Source organism: Apaloderma vittatum, unplaced genomic scaffold (genome assembly GCF_000703405.1).
Source record: "Apaloderma vittatum isolate BGI_N311 unplaced genomic scaffold, ASM70340v1 scaffold22958, whole genome shotgun sequence".
Classification (NCBI taxonomy): domain Eukaryota; kingdom Metazoa; phylum Chordata; class Aves; order Trogoniformes; family Trogonidae; genus Apaloderma; species Apaloderma vittatum.
In genome coordinates this window covers 5899-14283 of record NW_009731587.1, presented here as the reverse complement: position 1 = coordinate 14283, position 8385 = coordinate 5899, and positions in this window count along the sequence as shown.

The following is an 8385-nucleotide window of genomic DNA, read 5'->3' as shown; positions in this document are numbered from 1 at the left end:
GTGCGGGCTGGGTGTCCCCAAATCCTCCTCACGTCCCCTTGAGCCCTGCAGTCAGGAAGAGCCCTGGAAAAAGCACCTTCCCAAGCATTTGGTGTTCACGGAGCTGGAGCTGGGAGGGATTTAACCACCCTGGGCAGCTCTTGCGTTTGGAATTTAAATTTTTAATTCACGAGACCTCAGCACCAGCCCCAGAGCTGCAGGGGGGTGAGACCCAGCAGATCCCCTCCCGCTGTCCCACCTCATCCCACCGCATCCCCCGCGCCCCAGGGCTGCCCCCACCCTTCCCCAGCCCTTCCCGGGGTGGAAGGAGCTTTAGAGCTGAAGGCTTTGGAGAGGATTGATTTCAGCCACCCGTCTTAATCATGATTTAAATTAGCAAAGCAGGAAGCTTGGTTTAAACGATCAGCTTTAATCTTGTTTCTCATTTGTACGTTTTATTTATTTTTTTTAATTCGATTCTTCTTGGTTAGTAACTACTAATCTGCAGGTTTACTCCTTTCACAACTCCTTTTTTTTTCTACTAAATAGAAGAAAACACTTTATATACGCAAGGTTGCTTGAGCAATTATGTAGCTTAATGTACATTTATGGCCATTCTTCATGTTTGCATTTTATTACGCTATAATACAGGGAATGCTGCATTTCTTTTTTTATGAGATATTATTAATTTTGGACTCACAACATGTGCCATGGTCTATGTAGATGGAAATTGGTTTTCAGTTTAAGATGCCCCAAAACCAGCATCAAAAATGGTTTTTATTAGTTAAATAAAACCATTTAAAATATGCTAGCTAGAGACAAAAAAATAAGCTTATCTGAGCATGCATTTAAAACTGATTTCCTAAACAAGATAAGTATTATCTGCAATGAGGGAGCTGAGCGCTTTGTTCCCCATTTTCACACTCTTTATGGTTTTAAAATTAATAAATTACTTGGGTTTTATAGGCAGGCAGGAAAAGGCAAATGAGCTTTTACATTTTTTTCTCACCTCAAATTCCTCGGGTTTGCAAAGACTAAATTAGTGGGAAGCGTCTGTGCAGAGAGGCATTGGTTTGCCTGCACTTCTGCAGGGCAGCGATGCCAGCAGGCGCCCGATCTGGACCCTCAGCCAGAGCCTTCTCATGCTTCAGTGGTTTTAGAGCTTTTTTACAGAGCTGACAGCAACCATGTGCTGCTTAACATTTTTATACGAGCTACTTAAATTACAGTAGGGGAGGTCGAAACAGCACACTTCTCTATTTTTAATAGGAAAGTGGACTTAAGGTAATGTCTGAAACTCGAAACGCTCCAGAAATAAAGGTGGAAACCCAATGTGGCACAGCCTGCAGGAATCCCCTAATCTTTCCAGAGACAGAAATTATTATTATTATTCTTCACCTTGCCACCAGCACCGAGTCCAGTCCATAACTTCTCTTTCTCCTTCCTAGGAAGGGGAATTTTTCCCTGTTTGCAGGTAGGAGCTGACAGTAATTGGCCACCGCTGCCTGGCTGGTGTTTTCACTTTAATAATACCACACAAAATAAATGGCCCCGTGTTGTTATCAACAGTTTTCTGCACGCCAGGTCTGGTGTAGGTTATATTATCTCACAGTAGAAAAATTTCTGTGGAGTGCACATGAAGAGGGAGGGTGCCACCTTAATAAAAATAACAGGTCGTTAGCATCACGCTAATAAAAATCTCCTCTGGGTGGGTAAGCTCTCATCTTTTTGGAGGGGTTGGAGCAGTTTTCAAGGCACGTCCTGGAGAGCTCCTCTCTCAAAGGGTGTTTCCAGGGACGGCGTCTCCTGCGAGCTCAGGGATGCTGGAGAACCAGCCCCGGTCCCCGTCCTCTACCTGGGGATGCTGTGGGAGCTCCTCGTGGGGCTGCAGATGCACCATCTGCCTTCATCCCCGGGCATCACTCACGCTGCGAAAATTTAGTGCTCAAAAAAGGCAAAAGAAAGAAAACAGGAAAACAAGGCACTTCTGTGCTCTCCATTCTCAAGCAATTGGCAGCCGTTTAATGTGTATATATCACTAATGCTGTTTTATGAGCTCCAGTCCCACTGGCATAATTTTTTTTAAAATCCCTTTTCCAGTGTAATTGCTGTTTGTTTTGCCATTTCTCAGTGGACAATTACAGTTCAAAAGCAGGAGTGCCTTTGAAGATCGCAAGCGGCGTGTGCAGCCTTCATTAATACACTATTAATACACTATGAAAACGCACTTGAACTCTACCTGCCTGAGGCCTGAGACATAAAAAAATCTGACTTTGCAAAGCAATGATTATTTGATCTATTGAAAATACTCGCAGTATTAGCCCAGTCTCCTGGATACAGTTCAATGTCAGCAGTTCAGGAGGCTGAAATATCTCATGGAGGTTTGTTCCGTTGCTTGATCATTCAAAAAAAAAACCCCAATGCTGCAAAGGATAATCCTGCTCTTTTTCTGGAGCAGGGGAAGGGAGAGATGAACGTGGTGACGGTGTGGGACACCTTGCCTGGTTTGTCCCAGGGTGGGGTGGAGAAATGTCAAAAGTGAGAAGAGCTGTTTAAAAAAAAACAATTTAAAGGGAGAAAAAAGCAAGTTTCCTTGCTAGCTCAGTTTTAGCATTTCTACTGTGAAGGAGCATTTACCCTGATAAGACAGGAGGTCATCTATCCACAGAATTTCATCTATCCACAGGATTTCATCCATTCTTGATAAGACAGGAGTTCATCCTTCCATCCATCCATCCATCCATCCTTCCGTCCATGAATCCATCCGTCCGTCCATCCGTCCATCCGTCCATCTGTCCATCCGTCCATCCAGGGCTTACATAGGTATTTAATTGCTCACCAGAAATGTTCTTCTTTAATTAATATGAATAAACCTGTTTGCTGAGAGTTAGTGCTTGGGGCTGCTGTGAGAGCTGGGCCCCACTTCTGAAGTGGGGACTTGTGTCCCGGGGCAAAGGGCTTTTCCCAAAGGGAGGGAAGGACTTTTCTTCCTACTTTGCAGATAGGAGAGTGGCCCTGGAGCAGGAAGGCGTTTGCCTGAGGCCGTTGGAGCAGGTGGAGATGGAGGTACCAGGGGTAGGAGCAGGGTTAGCAATGGGTTGCGCCCCCGGGGAGATGCCGGGCTGGGACGGGCAGCTGTGCCAGCGCCCCCAGGAGAGCTCAGGCATAACAGGGCAGAGGGACCAGGGCTGGATGCGTGGGTAGGTACAAGCTTTTGGATGCTTTTCTGTGATTTCCTACACCCTTTGCTGCAAGATGAAACCCTGGCAACCCCACACTGCATCACGCAGCATCGCTGGGCAGGACGAGGAGATTGCAAAGGTGACAGAAGAGGCTGGGTGGAGAAGGAGAAAGGAAAAGGGAGCTGCTCGAAACAGCTGCCATTAAGCCATTCTTTCAAAAACTAAAAGAGCTTCCTCCAGCCAACCTGACGAGGCTTAAGAGACTGTGTCTGGCAGGGAGGCGAGCAGCCCTGGAATTACGGCGCAGTAATTGCTCGGTACTTAAAGTCCAGGTCTAGAAGATCTCCACGTAATAACTCATTGGAAAGATATTGAGTTCTCATCACAAAGAGGAAATATGGTCTCTAAACAGGCAGCTAATGGCATGCAATTTATCTGATGGCAAATCACCCATGTTCATTACTCTCTGCAGCACAGCCAGAAAGAGAAATACAAAATTAGCTGAAGGAGAGAGGGAACGTGGGAAGGACACAGTTCTTTCCAGTCTCTCTCCAAGGGTGGCTCCTGAAGTCCATGCAGGAGTTATTTGCACCCCGGGCCATTTCCAGCATGATCCGGCCAGGAAAAACCACTTTATGTGCATCTTCCTCCCTGGAGACAAAAAAAAAAAAGTTTTCCATTACTATTTTCACACTGTTTAAAGCTCTTGTTGGGAAAATCCACAATATCCATCAAGGAAAACCTAGGACTGGTGGAATTTTTATTGTTCTTGCTCATCTTTGCCAGAGCCATGACTCCAGTGGTGAACAAAGACCAGATACTCTTTTATTTCTTTCCGGCTCCTGAGCGTCGCCGCACTGAGGTTTTGAATGCCTTACAGCTTCCTCTGCTTTATCGCTTCCTTCCTCCTGCTTCTTTTGCTCTCTTCCAGGTATTACTGGTAGAGGAAGTGGCTTTCCGGCTGTCCCAGTTTTGTTTTTTTTCTAAGGGATGGGTAATGTTTTCCAAATAAAGGGTGAGGTGGGTGCCCAGCGGGGGCAACCAGTCTGCGGGAGATGCTGGGTGAGGGCAGGCAAAGAACACCTCAGCTGGGCACCCGAAGAGAACAACCAAGGTCTTTCTATCCGTCCTCCTTAATATAAACATAAACCTCATTTCCCACCCGTGTTTCATAGCAGCTGTGGTTTTCCTCCGCAGTCCCAAGTCGTAGCAGAATGGATGAAGCAGACAGCGAGGAGAGGGAACCCAGTAGGACTGACAGACCATGGACACATCTCCTTCTGCCTGAGGATGATGCTTGGACTTGACATGTAGCTAAACTCGCTGCCTGATTCCAAAAAAACCTTCACCTGTGCCACCAGCTGCTGCTGAAACACCTGCAGGACCGACCCCTGCTCAGCACCTAGAAACGATCCATCCCATGGCGCAGCAGCCCCCAAGGATTGCTGAGCGTTTCAGGCTGTGCACGCTGCGAGAAAAAAACCCTGCTAATTATAGTTTGCATTTCTTTGCACAATAGAGTAAGTGCATTCATAGAAAGAGGCTCCTTCATCAATTAATTATCCTTCATCTTGGAGTTACGGAGGAAGATTGGGAAAAAGCGGCAGCGCTTCTTAACACTTAATTCACCTGTTCTAGGAAATCAGAGGGACACAGTGGGTTAGGGTATGCTTGACTGAGGCTGCTGTTGATTTTACCTCCTCTTTTCTAATGCCAAGAAGAAGTTATAAAGCCTTGAAATAACCTTTTCTTGGGCGTAGACACTTTGCTTCAAAGAGCACCCTTTCCTTTCAGCACGGCTACAAGAATGACCTAGAAATTACGTGAAATCTTATTTCCTGCCAGTCATGGACAAACGCAAGTCATCGTTTCGTGCTTGCCACAGGTTTGTCATTTTAATGTCATTTTAATGTGACCGGAGATCCCGCCGGGGCCAAATCCTTGGTGGGACTTTCCCCCAGCAGGGGCTCAGCCCTGGGCCTCTCTGTCACTCTGATTCATCTCGTCATGTGCCTGGGAAAAACCTAACGGCTCAAGACGGGGGGGCAGACACTTTCTTCTTCCTTTACTTGGCCACCACCTATTTTTGGGAGGCAGCTGGTATTTTTTCCCTTCATCACCTTTCCTGAGATTGCCAAACAACTCCCACCTCCCTCCCTGGGGACAGATGCATTTTGATGAGTGACAGAGAGCCCTGGAGTGCAGAGACGGGAATTAATAAATCAGGTTAAATTTAGGGGCAATTTCAACATTCTTGCTCTTGGAGGCCTTCCTAACAGGACTAGTTGCCAGCAGAAGTTCTGCCTGACTCGGGTCACCACCATCCATGGCTGTGAAGGTCCACATGGCACCAGCCAAGGCACCCTAAAGGCTTCACCAACCCTCAGCACAGCCCTCCAAGCTTCATCCCAACCTCAACATTTCCTGCGAGGATTTTTAACCATCGAGGGCTGCCCATGGCAGAGACAACAGCAGTGAGTGATGTCCCAGCCTTGAGTGGGGCAGCAGGACAGCCCAGACTCCCAGGGACTGCCAGGGATGGCACCCGTGGTGGCTCTGTCCCCTCCGCCCGGGTGTCAAGGCACGGGCTGGATTCACAACAGCAGCAATAATTTGCAGAGTGTATGCCAAGCCAGGAATATTAAGGATAAATCACTCATAACTGGGAAGACGATAATAACAAAAGCCTCCAGGGAAATCTCTACTGCTGAATAGCAGAATTATTTTATTTTTTCACTCGAAGCCACTTAACAAACCCTCATGTTGAAATGCTCGAAAAGACTCACCTTGGGGGGTATTGGGAAATATTGATAAATAGTGTTTGGCACTTCTGAGGCTCTCAGCAAGTGGCACAGACATTGTCACAGAGGTTGGACTGGTTGTCTCTGTGTTTTAGCCCCTCCGGGGCTCTTCCTACCTGCAAGGTGCAGGCATGGTCCTGGAGAGAGGGGGGCATCCCCTGACTCCGCATCCCCCAGCACCGTCGCCTGATGCCTGGGGAAGGGGCTGTTAGAGCAGGAAGACTCGTTTAATCCAAAACTTTCCCCAGAAGCAATAGATTAGCTGTAAAGCAGCTTCCACACTTTATTTGCCGGTAATTTACAGCCCACACTGCGAGACAGTGTAATATTTGCAAGCAATTAAACAGAGGATGACTCAACAACAGCCACCTCGGGTCAGATTTTCAAGTGTTCCTCGTTCATAATTAAGAAGGGCTTGGGGAAGGCAGCGGCTGCTGCTGCCCGGGCACCCCTCTGCCCCTCCAGCTCCTGCGGTCAGGCCTTGGGGGCTCCTGCCAGGGGAGGCAGATTTACTGCTGGAGGAAGAGGTTTATATTAAAAAGATGGAGGAAGATTCTCAAGGAGCTGGAAGCAAAGACCGCCACTAATCAGTAAAACAAGGGGCCTACGGATGCTGCCTGGGGCTGTTTGAGTCGAGCTTTGCAAGGTGCAGCCCTTGGCTCTGCAGAAAATGGGCCGTGGCGGGTCTGGCGCGAGGGTTTTTAATGCAGAGGGAGGTTTTCCTGACATCCTTTGGGCAGCTGCCCTCTTCCAGCAGCCTCTTGCCTCAGACAGTCCTGCTGCTGCCTTCCATCCCAGGAGACCCAGCCAGGCTTGGCTGCAGGCACTTTCAGGCACTTCAGAAAAACGACGAGGTTGCGGGTTTTTTAAGCCCGACTAAACACTGAGCAGAGTCCAGGCGTGCAAAACCTTGGGTTTCTCGAGTCTCACCATGGGTGAAATCGGGATGCTCTGGCACGAGGCCAGACCGGGGAGCCGGCTGCAATGCACCCGGCGCTTGCGAGCTCCTGCCCTCCCGCAGCCGAGGTCCTGCTGTCAGAGCTAATTATTGTCTGATCTTCCCAAGAGGTACGAAGAAGAAGTGTTTAACTTGGATTTACATCTCTCTGCAGAGATTCTCACTGTACTTCGGATGTGTGACATGTCACTACCGACGCTGCTAACTGCCGGTAGCCCTGGGGCACGAGACGGGGATCTGCAGGGGTCACTCAGCGTTGCCCAGCAGAGCCCATGGCGGTCCCTGCGGTGCCCCTGGATGTCACTGGGCTGGGGCCAGCCCAAGCCTCCCAGCAGCAGGCAGTTTGCTTGTTGGATGCTCTCACTGGCTGGTGATCCTGGAGCCCTCTCCTCCTTCCCCCAAGGGCACCTTGCACCTTCCTTCCCTGCCCATCACCCCCGACCCCGACCGGGCTCCTTGATCCTCCCAACAGCTTCATCTGCCCCTCTGCCACCTACTCTCTGGGTTAACCTTGCTTCAGAAAATGTCTCTATTTACCATCTGCTTTTCCTTATCACTGCTGGCAGCAGCCAAGCAATACCCTGAGAAATGCTGAGGGGCTGGAAAGGGAAGAAATGGGATGGGACCAATGCAGACGTGCCCCCTTGCTGCCCAGCTGGGCTAGAGCCAAGGGCCTGCAGGCAGGGAAGGGTTAAGGGTCCCTCCCTAGCTCAGGTGCTATAAAACAGAGGGAAAGGAAGAAAGAAGGTTTGCATCTCCCTTCTGTTTGGGGAGGGAGGAGGCCATAGGCAGGTGCTGCTGTGGGCAGCTAACAACAGCCCCGGCTGGGCAGGGCTGCCTGCCCTGCAGCTGTATCCCCCTGCGCTGCAGCTGTATCCCCCTGCGCTGCAGCTGTATCCCCCTGCGCTGCAGCTGTATCCCCCTGCGCTGCAGCTGTATCCCCCTGCGCTGCAGCTGTATCCCCCTGCCCTGCAGCTTTATCCCCCCGCACCATGTTGCAGGTGAGCTGTGATGATGCTGGAGACACCCTAGTGCCTTCACCCTAGAGCCACTGCTGTCGCCAGCGCTCTGAGGTAGGTGGCACACGTCTGTCTCTAGAAACATGGAAAGATGAGAGCATCAGGGGTTGTGTCTGCTTCTCGGCTCTGGTGGGAGGCTTCTTCTCTCTTCTGGGCTGCTGAAATTGTCCTGTAGTGTGTGCTGGGGCCAGGCCAGGCTGCTGGTGGTTAAAACATGCCCTGGTTTGGAACCAGGGATGGGGCAGCCATGTGCCCCCTGCCACAGCTGGGTAGAGGGACTTGGAAGGCAGGAGGTGTTTGCTGGCAGCACCTAGAGTGGCTGGAGGGGGGGTAATAGCTGGAAAAACATGCCCAGCATTCTCGATCCTTTGGGACAGGGACAGGCAGCAGGGCTGGGATCCCCTCCTGTGGCTGCAGGGGACGGGGCACCCCAAGGGACGGGCACC